The following is a 10,726-nucleotide window of genomic DNA, read 5'->3' as shown; positions in this document are numbered from 1 at the left end:
ATCATTTCGCCGTTGTAATCAAATAGAACAAAAACGCCATTGTTGGAAGACGTGTGCCGTGTTTTTCTGCAAAACATTAAAATAGATATCAAGACAATGCTATTCTATTAATGATTTAACTTATATCAGTGAATCAAATATAAGATAAACAGTTTAAGGGCGAAATCTATTTTTATAGGTTATTTGTCAAACCACTTGATTACGTTTTTTTTTATATAGACGGAAGTTTCCTGCGAGGTAAAGTATAAATCTGAAGAATCTAAAAAGAAGTTTTGAAACCACTGCCACTGCCACTTTACTAGCTATTTGTAAAAGCTTCAACAAACGATGTATGTGTTCAATGCCTACCATCATAGTTTAGAACTGATGTATATTGGATATAAAAAAGAAGATGTGGTATGATTGCCAATGAGACAATCGTCCACAAGAGACCAAAATGACACAGAATACATGATTTATATTCGTAACAAGGGCGGGGTAAAAACAATATTGAACGCATAATTATAGTGAGCATTTGCATTACTCATAAATTCCTTTTCTAGGGCGATTCAGCATGCATTTGTCTTCTTCTCTTGCTTTCTCATTGACAGTTAGTTTCAGAATATTTATTTTCAAACGACCATGTAGCCTCCCACTTAAGATAGAGCGGAACATTAACATAACCATCTTGTTGTCCCAGTAATCACATATCAAATGTGCATCCTTTAATCATGTTAATTTTCAAGGCCGTACACTCTTTTAGTTTTAAAATTTAAATTTACATAATTGATATAAGAAAATATCTTAATTGTGTTACAAAACCTTTATTTCTTTTCAATCACCGATCACAAAACCAGGTCTGCTTTGTGAAATTTAAGGACAAAACCGGGTAGTACATATTAGCAAAACAGGGTGCTTTAATTTTTACATGACCCATTTCTTTTTTCCATGCAAATATTGACACCGTGATTCATACATTCTATGAAACATACGTTTCCTATCATTAATATGACTATGACATGTGGATTATCCTTCTTTGTCTACACCTCTTATAGTTAAGATTTTTCAGGATACATGTTACTAGAGGCTCCGAGCATGATAAACACAGGCACTGAAAAAAAACCCAATATGCTTTACATTGGAATTTGTTTTCGGAGAAAAGTGAATATATAATGACAAAACATGGTTCTGGCCATGATAAACAAAAGTCTTGCAGTGTTGAACTGTTATTTTTTGTTGTAAGAATGTATGAACTTTACTTCATAAGGTTTTGACAGAATAACTTGACAGAATATTTCTTAACATAGTCTTTCATAAATAAAGGCGACAGTAGTCTTTCAGTTATGGTCATTTTGTTTTTCTTTGTTGACATAATTAATTTTTCATAGCCCATTTTTGACATTTTTACCTAATATGTCTGTTCGATTTATTCACACATTGATGTCAATATATTGGAATTTTATGCGAGTTGTGTGCAAGTGAGAGGTTTAGCTAGATATAAAACATGGTTAATTCCAACATTTTCGGCGTAAGATAATGTCTGTTCCAAGTCAGGGATATGACAGTTGTTTGCCATTTGTTCGATTTGTTTAAGCTTTTGAATTTGCCATTTGATAAAGGACTATCCGATTTTATTTTTCCTTAGAGTTTGTTTTTGTTTAATTATTTTACTTTTTTTTATAGCAAATTCAATAGACAATTGTAATTCAAATGTTTTACTATTCTAGCATTGGTTTATATCGTGCATGTCCCTCAAGTGACTGTTAATATAAAACAAACAATTTCAATTCAGGCGTTTTACTTTATTTGTATATACTGTAGATTCTTAGTTGTCGTTGTTGATATATCACTATGTTCAATAACCTATAAAAGAAAAAAAAAAACAATGCTATGATAAATTGTATTTACCATACAATCTTATCTGCAATGGTGCATGAGCTCTAGTAGAGCTATACATTATGAAGTAGTTTGTACTATTCTAAATCAATAGGTTATAATATCTTTAAAGAATATGTTAATTACAAACTAACGAAGTGTTTTTGTTTGTTTTGTTTCTGACATTTGTTTTTTGTTGATTGTTTCACATTATTTGTTATTGTGTTGTGCCGAGGTTAGGAAGAGGCTAAGCACCCGATACATTCTGTAAATGCCTGTCCAAAGTCAGCAGCTTGTTATTCAGTGGTCCTTTTTCATGTTGCTGTATACATTGTATCAGATTCTTGAACACGCCAATTACCCGTATATGTATGTAATTAAATCAGAGAAGTACAGATGGACAATCCCAAATAACTCAATGATATTCAGCAAAGAATTAACACCTTTAAATTAAGTTACTGTGAATAGACCGTACATACATGATATACTTATTTTTGTACATGTAAAAATATCGAAGCAAACTTTTTCTAAAGATGAATGAAAAAGAGAAAAGGTTTTTAAGGATAATTTACTAGTTTTAATTTTTAAACCTGCACAAACTTTTTAAATTGCTATTTTCACGAAAAGACAAGATTTCTTCGGATATTTTTTTTATGACAAAAAATAGTTATATTCATAGTACTCAAGTTACGGTATATTTTGAAAAATTCTAACATGTTAAGGAATATATTGAACACTCCGTATATTTTTGGGACATAGCAGATCTTTTGATTTTGTAGGTTAATGATTTTTTGCCAAATTCTTTTCATCAATATACAGCAAAGATAACCTGTTTCAAATTTCATTTTCACAAACTTCTAATGCAATCATCTCGATAAACAATAATCATAAAACATTTGCATGTATATTTCTAGGAACACAGTTTAACAAATAATGTCTTTGTCTTGTACATGTACATATGTACTATTGTTGTTCAGAAATAACGTTTGATCAGTATCCTCGCCGGCATTGTTTTACTATTGATTTTATCGACTTCGCATTTAGAAGTGAGGACAATTTTACTTGTTTCCGGTTATCGGTTTAGCCACTTGTTTTGTATCATATTGGTTATATTTTGACAATTAAACATTGAGCATGCTTTAATAGTATAAGCAAAAAATCCCGAAACACTGTTAGTTATTATTTTAATTATAGGCAACTAGCTTTCATTAAATGAAATTTAAAAAAACGGTGTAAAGTCTTGAGATTTATTACGTATGTTGGTTGAAGGAACCGCATTTAATTATAAATCAAATAGCTAGTCTCCACAAACTCTGCTCTTGTACTTTCTGATCCCATAAAAAGATAGTACACTGTACCAACTTTCTGTACAGAGTACTATCTTTTTACCCAGAAGCAAAACAACAAGATAGTACAATGTACAAACTTGCCTGTACAGAGTACTATCTTTTTACCCGGAAGTAAAACAACAAGATAGTACTATGTACAAACTTTCTGTACAGAGTACTATCTTTTAACCAGGAAGTAAAACGACAAGATAGTACTATGTACCAACTTTCTGTACAGAGTACTATCTTTTAACCAGGAAGTAAAACGACAAGAAAGTACTATGTGCAAACTTTCTGTACAGTACTATACAAAGTTAAAATTGTATTTTTGTCGGCTTACTTCGGCCATCGTATTACGAAATAAGACAACTCTGAACCCAAGTCACCATGTTTTAAAAGTAAACCATTACAGGTTAAAGTACGACCTTGCTCACGGAGTCATTATTCGCATCGAACATTGCTTCTACTTGAAAGCAAACGTGTATCTCTTGTAGAATGTTGTAATTTTTCATGAATGTTTAATACACGAAACATTAACAATACTGTATTTTTCTCCTAGATGACCATCGAATGATCTCATTTGTGTTAATTTGACAATACATACACAGTTCTCAATAAAGAGGATAACTGTTGGGTTTTTGTTTGTTTGACATAAAGTCCAATCAATATAAAAAACCCGCTATATAGAGAAAGTTTTGTGTTCAATTTGTAAATATTTTGGAATTTCGTAAATAGTTACGAAATCCACATGCTTTAATTATATCTAAAATTTACACAGTTTTAATTTTTCTTTCCTATATTATTTTGTGCAAATCTAGAAAATAGTAAAAAGGGATATCCTTTTTCGATCACAATCAAAATTGAAAGACATATTCACGTTGTACCATAATATGTAGAATAACGAAATAGGGAATTTTATATAAAATATCAATGTTAGTGTAATATAGTTTATGATCGTCAATGCTCTTCAACTTTGTACTTGTTTGGCTTTGTAACTATTTTGATCTGAGCTTCACTGATGAGTCTTATGTAGACGAAACGCGCGTCTGGCGTATTAAATTATAATCCTGGTACCTTTGATAACTATTCACACCACTGGGTCGATGCCACTGCTGTAGGATGTTTCGTCCCCGATGGTATCACCAGCCCAGTAGTCAGCACTTCGGTGTTGACATGAATATCAATTATATGGTCAATTTATAAATTTATTGTACTAAAACTTTGAAATTTTTTGAAAAACTGAAGATTTCCTTATCCCAGGAGTAGATAGCCTTAGCCGTATTTGGCACAACTTTTTGGAATTTTGAATCGTCAATGCTCTTCAACTTTGTACTTGTTTGGCTTTATAACTATTTTGATTTGAGCGTCATTGATGAGTCTTATTTAGACGAAACGCGCGTCTTGCGTATTCAATTATAATCCTGGTACCTTTAATAATAGTTATCAAAAGTACCAGGATTATAATTTTATACGCCAGACGCGCGTTTCGTCTACATAAGACTCATCAGTGACGCTCAGATCAAAATAGTTAAAAAGCCAAAAAAATACAAAGTTGAAGAGCATTGAGTACCCAAAATTCCAAAAAGTTGTGCCAAATACGGCTAAGGTAATCTACTCCTGGGGTAAGACAATCCTTAGTTTTTCGAAAAATTCAGTTTTATAGACAGAAAATTTATAAAAATGACCATATAATTGATATTCATGTCGACACCGACGTGCTGACTACTGGGCTGGTGATACCCTCGGGGACGAAACGTCCACCAGCAGTGGCATCGACCCAGTGGTGTAAATAGTTATCAAAAGTACCAGGATTATAATTTTATACGCCAGACGCGCGTTTCGTCTACATAAGACTCATCAGTGACGCTCAGATCAAAATAGTTAAAAAGCCAAAAAAATACAAAGTTGAAGAGCATTGAGTACCCAAAATTCCAAAAAGTTGTGCCAAATACGGCTAAGGTAATCTACTCCTGGGGTAAGACAATCCTTAGTTTTTCGAAAAATTCAGTTTTATAGACAGAAAATTTATAAAAATGACCATATAATTGATATTCATGTCGACACCGACGTGCTGACTACTGGGCTGGTGATACCCTCGGGGACGAAACGTCCACCAGCAGTGGCATCGACCCAGTGGTGTAAATAGTTATCAAAAGTACCAGGATTATAATTTTATACGCCAGACGCGCGTTTCGTCTACATAAGACTCATCAGTGACGCTCAGATCAAAATAGTTAAAAAGCCAAAAAAATACAAAGTTGAAGAGCATTGAGTACCCAAAATTCCAAAAAGTTGTGCCAAATACGGCTAAGGTAATCTACTCCTGGGGTAAGACAATCCTTAGTTTTTCGAAAAATTCAGTTTTATAGACAGAAAATTTATAAAAATGACCATATAATTGATATTCATGTCGACACCGACGTGCTGACTACTGGGCTGGTGATACCCTCGGGGACGAAACGTCCACCAGCAGTGGCATCGACCCAGTGGTGTAAATAGTTATCAAAAGTACCAGGATTATAATTTTATACGCCAGACGCGCGTTTCGTCTACATAAGACTCATCAGTGACGCTCAGATCAAAATAGTTAAAAAGCCAAAAAAATACAAAGTTGAAGAGCATTGAGTACCCAAAATTCCAAAAAGTTGTGCCAAATACGGCTAAGGTAATCTACTCCTGGGGTAAGACAATCCTTAGTTTTTCGAAAAATTCAGTTTTATAGACAGAAAATTTATAAAAATGACCATATAATTGATATTCATGTCGACACCGACGTGCTGACTACTGGGCTGGTGATACCCTCGGGGACGAAACGTCCACCAGCAGTGGCATCGACCCAGTGGTGTAAATAGTTATCAAAAGTACCAGGATTATAATTTTATACGCCAGACGCGCGTTTCGTCTACATAAGACTCATCAGTGACGCTCAGATCAAAATAGTTAAAAAGCCAAAAAAATACAAAGTTGAAGAGCATTGAGTACCCAAAATTCCAAAAAGTTGTGCCAAATACGGCTAAGGTAATCTACTCCTGGGGTAAGACAATCCTTAGTTTTTCGAAAAATTCAGTTTTATAGACAGAAAATTTATAAAAATGACCATATAATTGATATAATAACTATATACTACAAATGAAAATAGACCTTGTATTAACCTTACACCAATATCTCAGATCAGGAAGAGCGTTATGATCCCGGTTAAATGTTTAACCCGCCACATTCTTTTGTGCCTGTCACATGTCAGGGTCCTATAATTCAGTGATAGTCGTTTGTAAATATGTTAAATATTAGTTTTTCCTTCATTTTGTTTACATTAATTATGTCGTTAGTTTTCTCGTTTCAATTGTTTTACGTTTGTAATATAGGGGCCTTTTAAAGCCAGCTATGCCATATAGTCATGGTTGAAGACCGTATGGAGACATAAAGCTTCTGTCATTTGGTCTCTTGTGGATAGTTGTCTCATTTGCAATTAATTACTTCCTCTTGTTTATATTTATAAATATGAATTATTGTAAAATGTTTTCCCCCATCTAACATAAGACATACTTACAGAAATCATTTTCACATATGTAATTTAGGCTACTTTTACAAGGATAGTCCTCCCATTTTCCTGTGTTGTAGTGGAGATAAACACAATCTTCTTTTCCTCCTGCGTTATCTGGTTTTCCAGGTCTAAAGTTTTTATAGCTTACAACTTCTTGGTCATTGGTCCATTGGAATTCTCCCTCGACAAGATCAGAGAGCCCAATCCTGCTCCTACAAGTGAACAATTTATTTGTATAGCGTGATGGTTAAAGTGATAGCAAATAAATATGTTGACATGGGGTGGCATTTTATCTTTAGAAAGTCTTCACTGTAACGATAATGAATAATTGCAATGAGGGATGATGGCTGGGGTTTTTCAAATGCGCATAATGTAAAAAAACAAACTTACCATTGGTGTTGGATTTCAACCAACTGTTTTCAGATGAGTAATTTTAACCAGATTTCCTCCTATAAGTTGACACTTCCGCTGTAAAATAAAACTTAAAAGTCTGGAAGTAGTATACCAACAATTAATAGAGATCTATTTCCATTATATCTGATTTGATATCCAGGATGGTTGCAATCTGGTATAAAGTATTTGAAACATCCAGAAGCCAAAAATGACTGACGAACTGATCAAAATCTGTATACACTCATTTACCACACGCTAACAATCATCTAAGAGTAAAACGTATCAGTTAGTGTTTTCTGTTTACCTAAGAACATGCTTCTGTTCTGCAATAACTCGACAGTAACTTCTTTTTTTATACATTCAAGTTGATTTTAGTAACTTTGACCCCAACTTTAAAAATAAGGATCCTAAAATGCCTATGGATTTGTATGTAGGTTTTGATCTCATATGGAGTATTTGATTGAGCACCACTGGCAGGAAACCACTTTTCGGTACAAATTGCGGTTTAATTTAGTAACTTTTAATATTAATAATATGAATCTTCCCTTTTAACGTTTGACTATATATTCAAATAAAGTTGAAGTACGATATGATGTATTTGAGGTAGCGTCTGGCAAAAACACTAACGGAATACTGACGGATGGGTCATAAATTAGATACCTTCACCTTTTCTCGGCGTTGAATATTAAAACAATATGTAATAGACAAGTGCAGCTCAAGGCATTGTACATATGTTTGACAAATAAACTAAAACACCTATTTTTATGCGTTTACTTTTCTACATTGGCTAGATGTATAGGGGGAGGGTTGGGATCTCATAAACATGTCCCAAGTCGAAGCCTCTGTCCTTTGTTAGTCTTGTATTATTTTTAATTTTAGTTTCTTGTGTACAATTTGGAGTTTAGTATGGCGTTCATAATCACTGAACTAGTATATATATTTGTTTAGGGGCCAGCTGAAGGACGCCTCCGGGTGCGGGAATTTCTCGCTGCATTGAAGACCTGTTGGTGACCTTCTGCTGTTGTCGGTTCTATGGTCGGGTTGTTGTCTCTTTGACATTCCCCATTTCCATTCTCAATTTTTTAAATAAATTAAATCATACCTGTGCGTTAGACCAGCTAAGATTGTCTTCTCCAAAGTAATAGCAATGTCCATTATACTTTTCAAACGTTCTTTCTGAAAGAAATGTAACGATTTAAGGTTATGTAAAGATATGGTCAATACATTAACGTATTTAGCTAATTATCTAGTATATAAGATTCTGTTATCGTGATGACTTAAAATCAAACGTCAAACTCGTGTCGACACAGTATCAAACTGAAAACGTTCACACGTATCATTTAAAAACTGACTTTCTATTTTGGGACCGTTATTGGCCTTTCTGTTTTACCCAATTTGACATTGCTTACTGTAATTAATGAAGACAAGTTTTGTAATTATCAGAATTAAGCCTATTCTAATATTCCTCAGAGATAACTTTTTTTTTAATCGATATTTTGTTCAGAAAAAAATCGACAAACACTGGCAATTGCTACATGATACGAATTATTAGATATTTATGTCACCCGATCGACAATGTCGGGTGACATATTGCTTTTCCTCTGTTTCTTTGGTAATGATTATTCTTCCAACTTTTTTGTCCGGCATATTTCTTGGAGCCAATGGAACCAATCTTAATGATAGTTCACTATAAGGAGGAACACAAAATTTCGGGTTGCAGTAGGTCTTAAACACAATCAAAAAATTGCTGCCGTTACCTGGGAAACAGAACAAATGTGAAAAAATACGGTTTTTGGGTTGGTGAACTATTTGGATATGCTTAAGCTTAGAATAATTATATTTTAATACAATGTAGATGCCCACTATATACTGGTGTTGGATGTTTTTGGCAATCATTGGAACTACTATGTTGCCATGGAAAATTACAGAAAGATGTATAGCCATCAGTATATATGTGCATTCATTGTTTAAAATTTTAAAACTGGCTGCAATCTGGTGGCAATAGGGGGAAGTGTGACATCCGCTATTGCTTACAATGGCAATTCTAGTTAACTCTTACATTTCTTAGTTTTGTCCGATATAAGAACATGAATCGAAATGAGTACACTGGAAATAAAAAAAAAAGTATAGTCGTATACCTTACAACTTACTTGCAATATCGCTCTCCATAGATTGAAGATCGGTGTCAAATCCACTGAATTTGTTTTTAATTTCGATTCCAAACTGTTTTAGTTTTTCTCTAAATGTCTTGAGTTCGTCCATGGTCTTGTTCGATACACACGGAAACGAATTACTAACATCTACAGCCCCCAAAACTAGTATGAATGCAATACACATATTGGACTCCATAACTTGATTACAATGGATAGTTCGGAACTTTATGTCGATAAATGCCTAAAATGAAAATAATGACATGTTCACCCTTGAAATTACAAAGAGCATAGAATAGAAACCATTACAACATTAAAACAACAACTAAAAAATCTTTAAAGTAAGTAAGTATTTATTTACTAAGTAAATTATATTTAAAGTCGTTAAAAGTGGCACTATCCTGCCCTGTTTTTCTCAATTGTGATGTCATCGAATGCAACATATCACCAAATGTTGACTTGCTATTATGATAAGCAACACGGTGTGTTGCCACTAGTCCATACTGATTTGCTCACCAAAGATCATCCATAACTTAGATTCGTCTTGCTCAGTCTTTATGTTTCAGTGTTGTTTTTTGGACTTATTTGTATTTTCGCCTTTTTTTGTTTTTGTCCATGGTATTGTTTGTTTTCTCCCACTATATTTCCAATATCGCATTGGTATTTTCTTTGCTTAATTTTTTTTATCAATGTTGAATACCCAACTGTGACTTTAACGTTTGTGCACGGTTCGTCCTCTATATTCGTGGGAAAAAAGGGAAAATGCTGGAATTATTTTTACATTGATAGTTCAATGACTTCACATCTTTTAATTTAAATAAGAATCAAGAAAAAAAAACATAACTCATCAGTGGATAAACGACAAATTATATAAACTCTTCAAAAAATACTTTATATCAAACCTTCAAACATAATTCTTGTTTCACGTTAAACAGTAGATTTGTATCTATCAAATACAGATTCAAGAGTTTAAGACTCGTATTGTTTTGATCTTTAAAAATATGATTTATTTCATTCCCGCCAAAAATAAAACGTAAAAATGAAAAACGTTTCCAGTATTAAAAAATATCTACCAGTGATTTCTTCATAATAATTTCAAGAAGGAAAGTGCCATGTGTACTCTTCAAAATAAAGCAATAAAAAGCGTATGTCACCGACCTTTCAAAAAAGTTATGAGTAATTTTCATGTATTTTTCTCGTTCATTTTGAAGAAAAGAGTTGTCTTTCTTCATAACATTGCATCTGACGTCATAGTACAAACTTTCCTTGCTGGCGCACTATTTGAAAAAAAAATCGCAAATTGGAGGTTTGAAACCCACATTTAAATTTCCAAGAATGACAACTATATTCAGCTACTTTATTATCCGGTAATACAAGAGATTAAATGCATGTGTCAGTATCAGATCTTACGATGTTGCCGCACAATATCAACCTTCAGAAACACCATCCGTCGGAATGGA

The 10,726-nt window shown here is 33.3% G+C and overlaps 1 long non-coding RNA gene across 1 annotated transcript; it reads right to left on the bottom strand.

The window, feature by feature from the left end:
• Positions 1 to 1,766: 1,766 nt before the first annotated feature.
• LOC143084381 (uncharacterized) lies at positions 1,767 to 9,512 on the bottom strand. Its single transcript, XR_012981042.1, has 5 exons — positions 9,267 to 9,512; positions 8,219 to 8,292; positions 7,114 to 7,191; positions 6,730 to 6,935; positions 1,767 to 1,842 (listed from the first exon to the last, which is right to left on the bottom strand). It is a non-coding gene; the product is annotated as an uncharacterized LOC143084381 (long non-coding RNA).
• Positions 9,513 to 10,726: the final 1,214 nt, after the last annotated feature.

This window comes from Mytilus galloprovincialis, chromosome 7 (genome assembly GCF_965363235.1).
Source record: "Mytilus galloprovincialis chromosome 7, xbMytGall1.hap1.1, whole genome shotgun sequence".
Lineage (NCBI taxonomy): Eukaryota > Metazoa > Mollusca > Bivalvia > Mytilida > Mytilidae > Mytilus > Mytilus galloprovincialis.
The sequence above is the reverse complement of the archived record's forward strand: the minus strand, read 5'-3'. Positions and strand labels throughout refer to the sequence as shown.